Source organism: Aedes aegypti, chromosome 3 (assembly GCF_002204515.2).
Source record: "Aedes aegypti strain LVP_AGWG chromosome 3, AaegL5.0 Primary Assembly, whole genome shotgun sequence".
NCBI classification, from domain to species: domain Eukaryota; kingdom Metazoa; phylum Arthropoda; class Insecta; order Diptera; family Culicidae; genus Aedes; species Aedes aegypti.
This window is the reverse complement of record NC_035109.1, coordinates 270,333,497-270,352,319: the sequence shown is the minus strand read 5'-3', so window position 1 is coordinate 270,352,319 and position 18,823 is coordinate 270,333,497. Positions and strand designations below refer to the sequence as shown.

At 37.1% G+C, this 18,823-nt stretch overlaps 1 protein-coding gene across 1 annotated transcript in view; it reads right to left on the bottom strand.

The window, feature by feature from the left end:
• LOC5577230 (Ig-like and fibronectin type-III domain-containing protein 1) overlaps positions 1-18,823 on the bottom strand; it is a 643,389-nt gene that overhangs the window by 486,809 nt on the left and 137,757 nt on the right. Inside the window, exon 2 of the mRNA XM_021851413.1 lies at positions 11,189-11,227. The gene's annotated coding sequence lies outside the window, so the exon portion shown is untranslated. The remainder of the gene's footprint in view (positions 1-11,188; positions 11,228-18,823) is intronic.

Genomic DNA, 18,823 nt, shown 5'->3' with positions numbered 1-18,823 from the left:
AAGAGATAGCAACTCTCATACAATGATCAAGGACTGTGTATGACTAATGCTGGAGGAATTCTAAACATTGCTCGAAAGAGTTCCAAGAAAAGAATCATAAGAATTTGTTCTGAATTGATTATGAAAGAAACTTTTAGATTCTCTGTGTTGTTGTTGATGTTAATTCTGAAAAATCCTCCAAGGATAGTTTATGAGTGAAATATTTATAACAATCAATTATTTTTGTCTCCGAAAACTTTTGGAGAAATCCTTAGAAGCATTCCAATGTCAAAAGAATAGCGATGGGAAATTTGTTGATGGAATAGGGGGAGATCCCCCAGTACCGGACAGCACCCAATACCGGACAAAGTCGAAAAATTGAGAAATCATGGTCCAATCAAGATGGTGTATTAGAAGAAAAGAAAGCTATAATTGAGACTAATGTTTGCGTAGAATAACATATCCTTGAAATATGTATGCCTTTTTTAAAAAGTAGAAAAGTTTGAAAATCTCAAAAAAATTTACGTATCGCCTTAATTTTGAGCCTATTTAGAAATTATTTTAAATATGAAAAAATACCTTGGATCACGCAAGCATGATCGAACTGATCCTAATTTGATATGTATTTTGTACCATAATTGAACAAAATATGGACAAATTGAAATTTTTGTTAAGCGCCTCCTGTCCCCCATTTTCGGACAGCTTGATTTGTTATATATCTTTGTAATTATTGCACCAGTGTCTCTAAATACATTCATTTTTCATGGATTTCGTCGATCATGGCATCAAACATGCAATAAAATTAAGAAGAATAAACAATCAGAACAACATCGCAAAATGTGCTATTTTTCATCATATATGAAAGAAGTTTTTGATGGACATCTTGCAAATTAAGAAAAACTCAAATTCTACTTGTAAATGTTGCAAATGCATTGAATTGGTAATTATATAATATTCATATAGTAAAAACATTCAATGATGCTCAAATTTACAGAATTCGAGGCATTTCCAGATCGTGTCCGGTATTGGGTGCCACCTTTCAAGATCGATCAATTTGGTACTAAAATACATCAACAAAATCCAATGTCAAAATTCATATTAATGTTTTCGAATTTATTTTTGTACACTATAAAAATGATAATATTTATCATAAATGGGTAACACGAGCACATAAAACCAATATTTTTTGACTTATGAATTAAGTGGCTTAAGTGTCCGGTACTGGGGGATCTCCCCCTACATGGAAAATTTATGGTAAGTCTCAGAAAACATAGCTGGAGTAAGAAGTATTGGAACCTCTAAGGACTGTATCTAAAAGAAACTATCAACATTCAAGACGCTTGTTCTCCAAGCTCAATGCAACTTTTTGCACCGAAGATTCTATTAAAACTACAATTTAATTCACAGGAGCCGGATCCTATTCTTGGCACTTTTGATTCACTTAGGCAGCGTTTTCTTTTTTTTTTTTTTTTGAAGGTACGGAAGTCATATTTGGCCACAATATGCATCGTATTGATGCGCTTCTTATTGCAGAGTTTCAGACAATTTGGCCGAAAAAACCCCAATGCCAAAGAGAATCATGGAAGTGCCCAAGTGGTTCTGCACCCTATAGTTTAAGATAGCACAATAAGTTTTTCGAAAAGATGTGACAGTAAAAATAGAATAGGATTAGGATCTCTATTCATTAAAAATTTGCAGTGTAAGAATTTCGCACACCCCTTGACCCGTTCTCTAATTTGTGACATACAAATACCATTCCATTTTCAATTATACATACATCGGTCATTATTGATATAAACTTGGATCTATGGAGTAGTCAAAATGAAGTATGCATTTTTGTTATTGAACTATCATACGGATAATAATTCTTTGGATGAAATTAATTTTGTCATATGGTTAGAAATACATTTAAGAATATACATATGAGCGTAATTTACTATGAAAATGTCTGCCACTTTATGTTATTATAAACTTTTCGATTAATGTGCATTTTTTTCCAGACAGATGCCAAATATTTTAAATGACATTAAAATATTAAGACAAAAAAATTAAAAAACTAGCACCGTGGTATTACCATTCTTACCGTAAAAATAGTGTTCTAAGAAACTTTCGGGTGGTGATTTAAAGATGGCCCGAAGACGATGTAGGTTTATGTGGAAATTACTGTGGAGAAATTTTGAAAAGTGTTCCAAACACGTTAGTGCTGGAATCTAAGTAAAAACTTATCATCCTACAGTGAAAACTCATTCTTCAAACCATAATAAATAAAACAGCTGAAACGATCAATTCAATCCGACGGATAGGAGACGAAATACTCATGAGTTTGTTTGCTATTATTAAGCTCCATATAGGATTATAGTCCTGCAAACATTTACAAAAATCTCAAACAAAATAAGCTCGAAAAGGATTTGTTTCTTCAGCAAAATCCTCCATTAAGGTTCAAAGAATATGTTTTCACTACGGGATGATAAGTTTGGTCTTACATTACAGCACATTTTTCGGAATCTCTCCATAGTTATTTCCAAATAAATCTACATAGTGTTCGGGCCACCTTTAAATCACCACCGAAAAAGCTGACAATTTCACAGAACACTATTTTTATGGTAGTGATGGTAAGAAAAATCCAATGTTTGGGGTTTTAAACTTTTTTAAATTTTGAATGACCCTAATATACACATCACCGAGAACAAGCAAAAAAAAAGTAAGACAGACCCAACTTTTCTGGGACAGTTGAAAATGTTGCTAATTTCTTTCCGATTCAGTGCTTACCAATCAAAGCCTCATATTTTTTTCCAATTTTGAATTTTCCAAACCATTTATTGGACTCGTTACCCAGCCAACGAATTGAACCAAAACGTGTCATAGTGTCCATTATGCACACTGTGATAGAAGTACATATAAGGGTGTAAGACATTGATCGTTGATTTGTGAATTTTTAAATGCAAATTTTTTCGTTAAAAATCAAGAAACTTTACATGTAAATGTGTTCACTGTATTCTATCCTCCAATTGAAGGACAGAGAACAGAAAAACTGCTTTTGAAGTTTCAATGATGACACAATGACGGGTTCTTGAACGTTAATGATTCTAACTCCTCCCTACACGGAAATCCTGGCTACGCCCATCCGCCCTTGATGCTGCCATAGTCGTCGTTGTTTCGATGGCACCAGGGAACAATCAGGTGGAAAACTCTGCATCAGTCCTTTCGTGAGTAATGCTCCGAATGCGAATAAAATATTTAGAAACAAATATTGATTTTCATAAAAAAAACCGTATACTTCTCTGACAGTCAACCCTCATTGACCGATCGATTTGGTTCGCCTAGGGGGAGCCTGAAGCAAATATCGTTGCCAGGAATCTCGATACCTGGTCCCAGTGCACAGCAGGTATTGGTTTAAGCTTCGACAATTTCCGAGGTAACTTTTATGCTCCGACAGAATGCAGAGAATAGGATGGCAGAAACCGAAATGTACCAATTTTCACACAATTTCGTTTTGAAACGGCTCCCAGTTGAGGCCTATGTTGATGTCTACTTTACCCTTCTTATTATCAGAGCACAATAGTGCTTCCTATAAAAAAATAACATCTACCGGAAAATCCTTTCCCTTTCGGTTGTCTTTTTGGCACCTTCAACTCATTCCAAACGTGTGGTTTTCCGACATTGTTTCCAGTCTGTCCCATTCTGAGGTTTTATCGTTGGGTCTCTTCTTGGCATGGTCGTACAGACGAAGAATCTGTTTCAATGATACTATACAGTTCGTAGACCATCTGGCTGTGACATATGCTGGCAAAAGGGTTTTATTTTTCGATATAGGTGACCGACGACGTTGAAGGGATAGGTTCCCAACGACGATTTCAAGTGGAGAGATTTGTTGCTTTAAGAGAAGGCGTTCTGTACATTTAGAAATTAAAAAAAAGTAGTAGACTTATACAGCACCTAAAACAAAAAAAATGTTATGGAAAAGGTATTGGAAGTCCTTCTAAATGGTGATGAAAATACATCTTTTAATGCTTGAATAAACAGTCTTTAAATTTAGAATGAGCGAAGCATTTGTTTACAAAAATGGTATGTATCTAAGTTCCTTTTCAAATTCGAAAGTTTTTTTTTTTGATCTCTCTTTATTAACACGATTTTTAGCCCTGAGCTAGTTCATCTCGGGACCAACGGCTTTAACTACCTTCCGCCATGTGCCAAAAATGACTATCTCGGGGATGGGATTCGATTCCAGGTCCTCATCGTGAGAGGCGTGTGTTTTAACCCCTACACCAAATCCGTCCTCTAGAAAATTTTTGTAAAATTCAATGTACAAACGCAACGTATTGATTGACTATAAAGCTTTGAGTTTATAACTTTGGTAGTGCCTGTCGTAACGTTTCGCCATTTTTTTTTATTCCGAATCACTTATAGATCTCCGGTTAAATTAACAAACTACAATTCGGGACTCCGAAGCAAGGTTTTTGTACTATCAAAACGCGTCCAATCGCACATACATCTGTCAACAGAATGAAGAACCCGTTCCGCCGCAGCAACGGCGAACCTGAATTCAGATCAAACAGAAGCCGCTTCGGGTCGGTTCGCTTCTTTGCTTCTCCCGAGAGACTTTTCATCGAAAGACTTTTTTTTTCATTCTTACCTACGCTCTCGCGAAGCCAAACGTCCCGAACTATCCCCCATCTCTTTCGCCTTCAACCTTTCCATTCGTCGAGCCGAACCCTCCGTCCGGCCTCGACCCATCGTTCGTTTTCCATCACCCATTATCACACCCGCTGCTAGCTACCCGAAGCCAAACGCCCCGAAATATCTCCCCGCTCTCTTTCGCATTCAACTTTTTCATTTGGTGAACCGAACCCTCAGTTCGGCATCGACTCATCGTTCGTTTTCCCATCACACACTCTCACTCCAGGCAACCGATCGATCCGAAGCATTCATCTAGCGCAACCTCGTCGTTCGTTCTCGACCCGAGTACGGCTCTCTCTCACTCGGCCAGGCACGCTCTTTGTGACATCGAGAAGAACGATCAATTTAGCCCAACCAGATTTCTCCCGTTTGTCATTTCCCCTTTCCTATAGCTTTTTTCTTTCTTCCGGGGAACTTATAATGATCGGTTGGAAGTCAAACATGCTAAGAACTACAAAGACAAGTTTGCATTACATTTTATTTTATTTTATATTTCCCATGGGCCTTTTATCTACTACAATATCCCTCTGCTGTACTCCAAGCTTACTCTATCTTGTTTGATTTGTTCCAAAGTTATCCTTTATTCCTTAAACTCTACTAATCATCTTTTTATATGTATTCGTAGGAATTGCTTATAGAATGTATTACTGGTAAATTCGATACACAAAGTTATCATTTAGTCGCACCGGTCTTTTTAACTTGGCGCGCTCACGAAGTGTGATCCTCTCCGATTCCTGGTTACTGTCAGAAGGAAGACATATCTGAAGCTCTTGCTGTCGATTTCCTGAATTGTGCACTATTCTACTAGTATCTTCGTCTGAGATCAACTCGTGGGCCGACAAGTTCAAACTTTCTTCCGGTGGAGCCAATTTTACGTCCTGGACGTTCCTAGCGTATTGTACTCCATTACTGCTCATAATAACTATCTTAGCCCCAGTTCGAGTGACTACAGTGAATCGTTCCGAGGAAAACGTCGGGTCGCTTTTACATTTCTTCTGCTGGCTTACTAGCACAACGTCTCCGACCTTAATACTGCTCTCCTTTGCACCCCGTACTGCATCTGCGTATTGTTTGCTGTATAGTTTAGCTTCCGCATCTAGTTCCCGAACGTTTTCTCGATCTAATTCTTTAGGGTGAAATTCATTCCAAAGACTCGGGAATTGACCACGATACTTGAATCCGACTAGGAGCTCAAATGGCGTGACCCTCAACCTCGCATGCGGAATCAGCGTATTGTGATTGTGAACAAATGTTTCCAAACTATTACGCCAATTTGATCCATCTATCGTTGAAGCAGAAACAGCTTTGATTAAAGACTGGTTCTGACGTTCTATGAGCCCATTCGATTGTGGGCTCAAAGGAATCGACTTCCGGACTTTCACTCCTTTATTTTCCCAGTAGGAACAAAATGTCGTACTGTTGAATGGCGGGCCGTTGTCGCTCTGCAAAATGCGTGGACATCCCCAGACCTTAAAGATCTCACAAAGTGCTGCATTAGTTGCATCCGCCGTTTTCCGCTTCATCTCAATCACTGAGAGGTAGCGAGAATAAGTGTCTACTACCGTCAAGAAATCCCCTGACCCATAACCCGGAATTGAAAGGAAGTCCGTTTGAACTATCTCCCAAGGGCCTTCGGGAAGGTCACGAGAAGATATTGGCAGGGGGGCATTTTTCCTAGACAGCATACAGCACGTTTGACAATCTTTGACAAACTGTTCCGTTTCGGAAGCCATGCGCGGCCACCAAAAGAACTCACGCATGATTCTTTTCATGGAAACCTCTCCTACGTGTCCCCCGTGCGCCGATTTCATAGCTCTTCTGCGCAAGGAACTAGGAAGAACAATTTTATCATCTTTGCAAATCAACAACCCAATGTTATGCAAATATTTCTTCTGAGCTTCGTATTTCCTTAAATGTGCAGGCCACAAATCAAGCGCCAGAGCTTCTACCACTTGTTTCAATTCTTCGTCCGTTTCAGCAGCCTTCTCTATCTCTCCCAGCGATATGTCCATACTTCCGGTATCTAAAGCAAATAGTACATGGTCCTCACAACTGTCTTCAAACGGTTCAGCCTCCTTAGACATCTTAAATAGCCTGGAGAGTACATCTGCCACATTATGTTTCCCTGAATAGAATATAGATACATTATAACCTTATGATTAAATTTGGAAATAGCCAGCAATTCACCTGGGACCCGCTGAATAGAAAAATCAAACGGCTGTAACCGCAGAGCCCACGCTTCGGCGCGGGATATAGCTCGCTTACCGATTCGGTGCTTTCCCCCGAATATAAACTGGTTCGCTTCGGCATCAGTTCTAATAACGAACGATTTGCTCGACAAATAATAAGCAAAGCGCTCGACACCCCATACTACAGCCAGAGCTTCACGGTGTGTTTGTGGGTATCGTTGCTCTGTTGCTGTCAAAGCTTTGGACGCACAGGCAATGATCCTTGGTGTTCCCTTGTCATTGAACTGTACTAAGACAGCTCCGAGACCAACTGCTGAAGCGTCGACAAATATCTCCGTCCTATCCAATGCGTTAAAGTATCCCAGTGTCTTAATCATTTTAACAGCCTCCTTCTTGAATGCACTGAACTCTTGCTCTTCTAGCTCGGACCAATAAAAGGTTTCTGCATTTGCTAAAGCTCGTAGTTTTTCGGTTCGTGTTGCTCGATGTGGTACGAATTTGTCAACAAATGTCACCAAACCCAAAAAACTCTTAACCTCTGCGACAGTTTCTGGTGTTCTGAATTCCTCAATAGCTCGCATCTTTTCCTCCTCAATTTGCCACCCTTGTGGAGTGATCTTAAATCCAATAAACTTAACTGATTGGCTCTTGAACACACATTTGGATTCATTAATTTTAACATTGTGATCTCGAAGGCGGGCCATCACTTCTTTAAGATTTTCATCGTGTTCCTCGGGGGTTTTTCCGAAAACGAAGATATCGTCTAAATAATTCTTGACGCCGCGACAGCCACCGAGAATTTTCCTCTGCAGGACTTCCTGGAAAATATCCGGCGCGTTACACAGACCGAAGGGTAGCCTGACGCAGCGAAACATCCCAAATTCGGTACAGAAGTTAGTGAGATGGCGACATTTCTCATCAAGCTCGATGTGGAAGTACGCGTTAGTCAGGTCTATGGTCGAGAACCACTGTGCGCCGTCTATCTCAGCTAATATTTTTTCCAAGCTAGGCATAGCAAAAGGAGATCTTTGAATATAACTGTTCGGACCTCTAAGATCTATAACTAGCCTTATATCGTTCTTTCCTTTAGGGATTGCTAGAATTGACGAGCAAAACGAGTTGTCCATATCATCTGTTACATACTCAATAATTCCCGCTGCGAGAAGTTGCTGGAGTCTTTTCTCGACAATCGGCTTAACAGCTATTGGAATGTTCATGAATATGTTGCGACATGGAGGCCGCGTCCTGTCATAACTAATGGGTACAGGAGGGATATTGAATTTTGGAAAGATTTCGTCTACCATCACTGCCGAAATGTCATTAGATTCATACCAGGAGTGCGCTACATATTTTCCTGAGCTCACCGGAACTTGTAATCCTAGCAACAAAACATTGTATCTTGTCGCTGTGGCTCTGCCTAACAATGATCTGCACTCCTTGATCACATAAAATTTTTCGAGAAGAGTTGGTCGATTGTCGGAAATATGCAAAAAGGCTTCAAATGTGGATAGAACAGGTATCTCCCCAGCAGTCGCATATGCCTTCAAAAAAAAATTCTTTACCATTGGTTCATTGCGCCTCTTCTTCATTTTTTTTTTAATTACGTTTTTTTTTTTGAGTTTTCTGCGCTTCTTATTTTGATTCTTATTATTATCATACGAACTTTTGTTTTCTCTCTTTCATATTTCCATTAGGAGTCCTCTCGCTCCTTTTCTTTGTCCGATAATTTCTGTTTCCACTTCAAGAGACCTCTCGCTCTTTTTTTTTCAGTTGGAGTCCTCTCGCTCCATTACTTTGGTAAGAAGTCCTCTCGCTTCTTCCATTACTTCTTCCTTTACCACGTGTTTAAAAAATTGAAACTAACAGATCCGATACGCCATTTTTGGCTCCTTTTCTTTGTCCGATAATTTCTGTTTCCACTTCAAGAGACCTCTCGCTCTTTTTTTTTTCAGTTGGAGTCCTCTCGCTCCATTACTTTGGTAAGAAGTCCTCTCGCTTCTTCCATTACTTCTTCCTTTACCACGTGTTTAAAAAATTGAAACTAACAGATCCGATACGCCATTTTTGGCTCCTTTTCTTTGTCCGATAATTTCTGTTTCCACTTCAAGAGACCTCTCGCTCTTTTTTTTTCAGTTGGAGTCCTCTCGCTCCATTACTTTGGTAAGAAGTCCTCTCGCTTCTTCCATTATTTCTTTCTTTACCGCGTGTTTAAAAAACCAAAACTAACAGATCCGATACGCCATTTTTGGCTTTAATTTTACACTGTTTATCTCACTTTTTTTCAGTTTCTTTCGCTACAATGATTTTAAACTTATGGAAACTTAACCGTGAAACATTCGGAAATGTAAAGCAATCGTCTTCCTTTCTATCACTTGTCCGTCCGTATATCACATTCCCTTTTTGCATTTTTAACCACTGAATAAAATAAAACTAAGCTGCAAGCCGATCTGATACCTGGTAATTAATTTAATTTTCTCACTCCTTCCATCAATTCGATAAACTTTTCTCCGTTCCCCAGCCGGCAACAATTGAAAAAAAAGTTTCAATTCCACTCCACGTGGTGGAAGACTGTTCCGCCATTTTGTTTGACAAACGTGATTTCACTAATCGCTTTGTTTTTCGATATTTCTTCTCTTACCCCAAAGAACAACTACTTACCGGACGGGAGCGTCCACTGCGCCACTGTCGTAACGTTTCGCCATTTTTTTTTATTCCGAATCACTTATAGATCTCCGGTTAAATTAACAAACTACAATTCGGGACTCCGAAGCAAGGTTTTTGTACTATCAAAACGCGTCCAATCGCACATACATCTGTCAACAGAATGAAGAACCCGTTCCGCCGCAGCAACGGCGAACCTGAATTCAGATCAAACAGAAGCCGCTTCGGGTCGGTTCGCTTCTTTGCTTCTCCCGAGAGACTTTTCATCGAAAGACTTTTTTTTTTCATTCTTACCTACGCTCTCACGAAGCCAAACGTCCCGAACTATCCCCCATCTCTTTCGCCTTCAACCTTTCCATTCGTCGAGCCGAACCCTCCGTCCGGCCTCGACCCATCGTTCGTTTTCCATCACCCATTATCACACCCGCTGCTAGCTACCCGAAGCCAAACGCCCCGAAATATCTCCCCGCTCTCTTTCGCATTCAACTTTTTCATTTGGTGAACCGAACCCTCAGTTCGGCATCGACTCATCGTTCGTTTTCCCATCACACACTCTCACTCCAGGCAACCGATCGATCCGAAGCATTCATCTAGCGCAACCTCGTCGTTCGTTCTCGACCCGAGTACGGCTCTCTCTCACTCGGCCAGGCACGCTCTTTGTGACATCGAGAAGAACTCGAATTTAGCCCAACCAGATTTCTCCCGTTTGTCATTTCCCCTTTCCTATAGCTTTTTTCTTTCTTCCGGGGAACTTATAATGATCGGTTGGAAGTCAAACATGCTAAGAACTACAAAGACAAGTTTGCATTACATTTTATTTTATTTTATATTTCCCATGGGCCTTTTATCTACTACAGTGCCTATAGAACTTTTAGCTGTCAAATGGTCGAATACCTGCTAATCTTTTAGGATGATGCATCTCCAAGCTTATATGTCGTTCTCAACCGTTTCATCCATGCAAATATTTATATATCAACGCGAAAAAACAATGATTTGCTTTTTTAATTTAGTATCACCAGCTTAACAAGAATATTTTCTGGAAAAATGCTTGTGCGAAATATTTTCATCAACGAAGTTCGATATTGTTCTAAATCCCGAACGATTGGAACCTCGACCTTTGCTTCACACTTCATCGACGAACCTGCAGCCAGCTGCAATCGTTCTACGTTAACACACGCGCACCTGAAATCAACTTATCGCATACCCCCACCCCACCTCGGCTTTCATCTGCCACCGCGCGGTGGTTTACGGTCCTATATCTACTGGTTGACCTTGATTTATCTCCAGCAGCGCACCAAACGGCTGTTCTTCCATTAGGTAACGCGAAGGGGTTCTTATTAGCACCTTCTCCAGACGTTCTGGTGACTGAAACTTACGACTACGACTCGTGGGCTGCATGGTGGAACTAATTGCTTCGATATGCCGTTTGTCTTTTTTTCAGCTGACGGTTACATGATCTTGTGGTGAATATCGTAAAGTTGCTGGAAAGATGATAACTCGATTTTGACGGTCAAGGTTTTCCCTTTCAAACGATTATCTACAGAGCATAGTTCCTTGTTGTTTCATTGGAGATCGGAATCGTATGGGAATTTGTCACTTCAAGATGTGGCAAACGAACATTTTTAACCTTGGTATTAATATTTTTAATTGGATACTCTATAAATATCACTTCATAAACCTACCTAGGATGATGATCAGAAATGCGTTTCAGTGGAATCCAACTGCAATATAAAAGGAAACGAAAATGATTAGATTACAAAAAAGCGTTAAATGGAGTAAGCTTGATAATTTTTCATAAGACAATCTGAATATCTTTGCACTTTGCAAGTTTTTCATGTAATATTTTTGAAACATTTATTGGTACCGTAAAACGGGGTAACTTTGATAGTTTTTTCGAAGAAAACTTCAATATTTATGCATGCTGTTTCAAAGAATTACAATTTATATTTTTAAAACAAGTACTGACATCCTAGCTATCGATTGCCCTTGATAGATTGCCAAAAGATTTATTCTTAATGGATACATTATTTTTCATATAATCGAAAGTCGGTTTTCTATTTGGGGTAACTTTGATAATGGAGTATAAATCGAACAAAATTGAATGCATTACGGAACATTTATAAGGCGTTGCATACCTCTAGGCGTTTATCGTTATATGGAAATTTGTGACTTAGATTACAAAAATGGTCCTAGTTTGTGAAAATGGTTTTCGCTAAGAGATTTGAGATTGAATTCATGTTCTACCATAAGAAGGCTGTCATGGACAAGTGACGAACTCATTATGACTTAATCAAATAGTGATCGTAAAACAGATTGTTTGTAAGCGTTGCAAAAATGCTAAAACCTTGTAAATTTTTAATATTTGCGTATAAATCCTCAAATGCACTTGATTCCAACGAAAATAGCTTTGACATGAAGTGTCATACTAATTCTCTTTACTTTTGCATTCATTTTTCTTAACTGATCAACAGAAACTTCGTTATTTCGTTGAATATGATGTGGGTCTCGCACTATCAAAGTTACCCCGTTTTACGGTATGTCAGATAAGTTTAACGGTGAACAAGGAGTTAATAGTGAGCATGAGCATAGATGATCGTACAATTCATAGTTGCTACTTCGTGATTGACCTGAACAATCATAGTTGCACGCAGATTTGATGAAAGGGGCTTGGGATTAGCATACTATTCTCAATGTGCATTTATCGAGGCTCAAAATGTTAGACAACCATTGCACTTTTGTCCAGAAAGCAGTTTTACACGGAAAGATGTATTTCAAGCTTAAGAATAAACATTAGTCAAAAACTGTTTTCTACAAAGTTGTTTGTATTAGCTAAGCCCTTTGTTTGGTTTTATGTTAAATTAGGGTGGTCTACATTTTCATAGATATGGGGTAGGTAACTTTCTTTTTGTAGAAATTATAGTATACATGCTTCAGTAAAGCTGTAGGCCATTCAATTACATGCAACTTCGTTAAAAAAGTTTTTTTGTATCTCTCAAATTGACCAATTTAGAGCTTTTTTTCCTACGGTTGCACAGGATGGTCCAAACAAAACTGGGTTTTTGGCTCTAGTGTTTTTCAAATATCTCATCAAAGTAGTCTGTGAGACACTTATAGAACTTTGAAAAATGTGTAATTTGGTTAATGATGAAACTCGTTACCTCCTCCTGTTTGGGAGAGATTGTTGTTTTTCTCATTAAAAACATGCCCACTTTGATTGTGAATATCTCTGATTGGGGCAAACATAGTAAAATATATTATAACGGCATTCAAAAGATAAAATAAAATTGTATATTAAGTAAAATAACCGATGTGTTATTATTGTATTACCAATAATATGCTTTGAAACATAAAGGGAATTGTAATCTTCTGAGTTATTGAGCCACTAAGTGGCTCATTTTTACCACACGTAATGAGTTAATGAAATTAAGAACAGGGGTAGATTTCTGAGGAAATTGAGAGTATCTTTCACTTATCGCTCTCTGTAACAATCATGATCCGTAATTGGAGTTTTCAAACTTACTTATTATCTGTTAGACAAGATTGACCCATCTTTCAATAATCGAGGGTTGCTCTGGCCACGTCTTAGAAACTACTGGAATTTGTGATAAGTTGAATACGTACTTGAGAGATTTGCAGAGACTTCTCCTTTTTGTTGTATAATATAGAATCGAAGAATTGTCTTTGTAAATTTGATAGGCATAGGGGCTGTCTACTCATTACGTAAGACAATTTTGGCGGTTTTTTGGTCCACCCCCTCCCCTTATGGTATGTTTTTTTTTTGTATGAAAATAAAAAAAAAAACAATTTGTATGGCACGTAATATATCTCAAATCCTCCCCCTCTAAACTTCTTACGTGATTGATGGACGATCCTGTTGAGTTTTTTTTATAAAAGATGAACTCAAGAATGTTTTGGAAACGGCACGAGACACAATCGAGTTTATTGTATTTTTGATAAGACTGTCGACCTCGTCATATTTTGGACATTATCTTCTATCTTTCGAACTCGAAAGCATTGCATACATTTTAGAAAACATTGATAAGATCCTGTTCTAAGGGGTAGGGAAAGAAGACCAGCAAATCTAAGCAATCTATAGAAAATTTTGGAATCTCCATATAATAAGTTTGCATCGAGGAAATACCGTTCTGATTCAAATTCCGAACAGCTTCAAATTCCGGACACTCTACTTTGTATGGGAAAGGTTTCACATGAAATGTTTCAAAATTTCCCGTTCAAAAGATCACAACTTTCCGACACGTTTTAATATGAATTTACCATAGCAATCCATGAAATTTTATAATTCGCGATAAGTTTTGACGTTGCTCTAACGGATGAGAAAGTTTAATTTATAATTTAACCATTTTAGTTTTGCTTTTCGTGGGCTGTCCGGAATTCGAAACAAAGTGTCCGCAATATGAAACAAAACTGAGGTTGCGTGCGGAATAAGAATCATGGAAAGATCACTAATTTCACTTTATTTCAGGTAATTCAAGCTGTGAAATCCGAATCTTTGACCGCCATCCGCAAGATTAGTGTTTTGAAAGCATGATAACGCAGAGGTATCATATATTATGTTTCAATTTATATGATTTTCGGATGGTTATACTATGCTCAGTCCTTAAATGTCCGTAATATGAATCAAAACGGTAAGTAAAAGGTTGAAATGGCTGACAATATGAGAAACTGTTTATACTGGACGCTCCCACGTCACGCACGTTGCCATCCCAAATATGCTGCGATCTCAATCTTTGAGCAGACATGAACTTCTTCCCATTGAGACTCAAAGGTTAATTAGGAGTCTTATACACTCATTCGTAAAATTTTACAAAAGTTTCCTACCAAAAAGTTCTAATTTAGTGATGCTTGTTCTATAGTTTGTATACTTTTGTGTTTTTGATGAATTTCTATAAAAATAATAATGGAATGGTGTTTGTATGTCACGGAATGGCTTAAGAACGGGCTAATAGACTTACATGATAATTTCACTGTTGCATTTGTCTGACCAATTTGGTCAGGTATTCCAACGTGTGTGAGTGTTTTTACTCAATATAAAACTAGCACTTTAGGTTAGTTTATTGCCAGTCTATTCGTGATCTAACGTAAATGCCATAAAATAGAGGAATGCGTTGAAGGATGAGGATGAACAATAGAAAGAGATGTTGTTTCTTCACAGATAAAAATATTTAAATTTCAATGTAGCGTAAACAGAAGAGAATAGTAAAAGAAAATCAAATTCATCTATTGTTACAGCATCACGTTCAATTTTCAACTAAAGATGCTTGAATGTTACATGATCGTGTAAATTTATGGCGCATTCGATTGGAATATAAGCGATTTGTCGTTGAAATTTCAGTTTGTTTTGATGATCCAAATATGTGCATGATAATAAACAGAAATTTACAACATATTTTTAGCTGTGTTGTTTAATCTTTCTTGACACACTTCCTTGTAGTTATGTTTACAAATATGATGCACCTTATGATGCAAAGGACATTTATATGATTATCTTTTTAATATTATACAGTGGCGCGGGAAGTGGGTAGGACAGGTAGGACATGTACTACGCACAAAATCACCTGGGTAGGACAGTCAAAGGATTGTCCTACCCACGATTCAACGAAAAAAAAAAAATACGAGGTCAGATGAAAGCTTAAAATATAAATTAAACAATTTATTATTTGTTCAATAAATACAATCCAACAAGTAATTTTCGAGAAGTTTCTGGCACATCCATGGAGAATGATCAGAAGATTATTGAATCTTTGGATGATTATACGTGTTATACACTACACGAGTGGGATTGTGCTAGCGATTTCTGAAGGTGCGATCATACTTGATATAATAAAGCGTTGCTGAATCTCCTGACGTTTTTCAGAGCAATTCCTATAGAACTCCCACAGCACACATTCTAACAGTTTTTGGCTGAATCCACTTTTAATTCATGTTAAATGCATTGATCAAATTCCTACTGATATTTTGTGACATCATTCACACAAATATTTAAAGCAGATTATGACGACTTTTTGAAGGATTTTTTTTGCAATATTGTTGAAGATATTTCAGCAAAATATTTGAAGGAGTTTCTGCGTGATGCAACATTTTCATGAAGGAACTTCAGTTTCTCCTGAAAACAAACGATTTTCCGGGTCACTTCGGTGCAAATATAAAAAATGTACACAAATTCACAGAAATTTTGCTGTTCCTATTTGTTATCTAGAAATAAGAGAGAAAGCTAAAAAAAACTCACTGGTTGTGAAGGCAAGCAGTTTTCTCTATTTTTGCCAAATTTTTTTAATAAAATTGATTTAAAAAGGGTATAAATATAATGATGAAGAGATTTCTCTACCAATTCTTCCAGAGATTTTTAAAAGGATGTTTAGCAGATTTTCTCCAGGAAATCCTTGAGAACCCCAAAACTACTACCTCCAGTAATTTCCTCAGGTATTACTTTGATTTTTTTTTTTTCAAAACTAACTAGGAATTTTCCCCAGATATTTTTATACTAATCCTTCAGAAGATTTCTTCAGTTGTTACTCAAGGAGATCTTCCAAAAATATCTACAGAATTTCTTTCGAGGAAATCCAAATAGATTTATTCCAGAGTGTTTGAAAAATATAGCTTAATGTTTTTTTTTTATGAAACCCTGCAAAAATTCGTCCTCATTTTCATGTGGATTCCTTCAAGAGTTCATCCACGTTTCCTGCATAGATATCCAAAATTTCTTGATAAGTTATTCGATCAAATCTAAAACAAAGAATCTTAGAACGTTTATTTATGTTTTCACACCAGTTTATACTACATCATATTAAAAAATTCCTCCGATGATTCATACACAAATTTCTATAGAGATTCTGTCCAATGCTTTACGATAATACTATCATGAGATTTTTTTATTATCTAAGCAAGTTATAGATAATCTTCTAAAACTCCCTCAAGAGTCAAGGAGTTATATCAGAGATTCTTGTTCATTGTGGGTAACTTCAAAACTTACACAGGTTTCATCAGAGGTTACTCTCTCATCACAGATATTTTCTCATTCTCACACAGAGGATTTTCTCTCATCACAGATATTTTTTCCAGAAAAATGTCCTTGGTGTTTCCCTGGAGACATTTCTGGATGAATTTCTAAATAAAATCAACGCTTACTTGAGAAAATTTCAAAGAATTACTGAATGAATTTCTGTAGAACAAGATTTCTAAGAAGAAAAAGGTTGAAGGGAGCAAAATCTTATATTAATCCTCAAAGACAATTTTAAAGGAAATCATTGGAAATTTCTAGAGAAGTTTGAAGATTGAATTTTAAATCAAATTTTGACCAGAAACCTTGGAGGATGTCCCGGGGAAATCGATGAATAACATATTGTACCTCAAAGAATATTTTGAGAATTTCGGAAATATTTGGAATTCAGATGATTTCTGAAATAATCTTTGGATAAATTCCATTTATGTGATTCCTTTTTTTCTGGCGAAAGGTGTCTAATTTCCTATTGTAGAGCAATCAATCGCTTACGAATAGGGTTAGAAGCAAAAGGGCGTCAGTGACAACCTAGTTACTATTTTGAAGTTTTTTCGGCAATTTTTCATTTTATACAAATTGTGTCGGAGTCAAAAAAAACAGTCTTCTAAGAATCATGCTATTTTTCTGTTGAGCGGAAAAGTCATCTGAATATTTGGCAAGAAAGCTTTGAAACAGTAGAGTTTCCTCAACTCAAAACCTAGTAAAATGTCACTTACATCCCAAACGCAAAGAGCCTCTTAAATATGGTAACTTTCAATTTCCAGTACGGGATTAAATTTTTTTCACAACGTTTGTCCTACCCATGGTTCCGAACGAGGACGCGCTTCTGATATTATACATTACATTTGTTGAAATTCTATTTAAGAAAATTAAGCTATCAATGATTTATTACAAAATCATATTGATTGGTAGGAGTCTGCAATCAAAAGTTTCATTTTGAATCTATAAGAATGAACAATCTAAATGCTCCTCGTAGAAACTTTCAGAAACTTTCTGATTAAGTCTATTCATTGAGTTCATTTGCTGCATTGAACTGATGGAGCTTGGTGTGGAATATTTAAAGTGTATATTTTGAATGTGGTTTCCATCGAGACAAGCAACACACAACGGTTAGCATTCGTGGAAAAAATTGTGTTTTTAATTTGAACAACCTAAATCTTCAAGTCCGAACCCCCTAGGTCGCTACAATAAAAACTTTCATTGGTTTATTAGTTGATTCAGCTGATTTTGATAAGATATCCGCACAAATTTGCTGTGTTTGATTCAAGACAATGGAGAAATGATTATGGTAGATAAATGGCAAGTAGTTCAAAATGAGACCTAATTAATTTAGCTAGTTTTCTCCCGAACAGACGCAAATTTTAGAAAAAAATAAACGTCCGTTTCTTCATTGTATCAATCATGATACACTGATGATCTTGTTTTTCTTAATTTGTTAATCAATCAGAATAAAACGGGGTTTTCAGTTTTGACAAATGAAATATTCTTACTAGAGACTTAAATTTAATGAAAACTGTAAAAATGAAAATATTAGTGACTAGCTTTTCCAATGACAACTTGAAAGAACAGCCTTTTTAATAAATTGCTTGAAGCTATGGCGTGAATAATCATTGTAACAACGTGTTTGTGTGACAGTAATTTTGTTCATAAGAAAGGAACATATTTATTGAAAAATAAAATTTAAATATGGTCAACCGTGAAGAAGCCCAAATAACTGTGAACGCGCAGCTTCAGCAAGAACAAATTGAGGGTTATAGGTTGACTTCCCTGTTGTGCCTCTATACAAATACAAAACTGGTCAATCGACAAGGAAAGCTCTCATTCAATAACTATGAAAGTGTTTACTGAGCTGAGAAACATGACTTGCCCTAGAAAGTAGAAAATATTGCCAACAGGATGCTCTGAAAGAAAAGCTGACATAAAGAAGAAGGGGAAATATACGATGAAAATTTTACCGTCGAATTTTACGCACCATTAATTACAAGTTTGCATTATTACAGACTCGTCAACAATTTTTGGCCGCAAATCAATATACTATGCTATATTTTATAGTATTCGGGGTAATGGCTCATTCGGGGTAGTGACCCATTCGGGGTAGTGTCGTTCGGTTAATGGATGGGAGCAGATTTACTCAAATTATTTTTGATATTATACAGCATATCAAGTATAGTTTTTTGCTCATAATACCATTTATTCTCAAATAATGTGCTTATTTCAAGAGAAATTGCCTACATTTAGGCGTATTAAGCAGATTGTCAAAGTTCAAATCTAGCAATAAAATGATAAAATACTCGAGTTG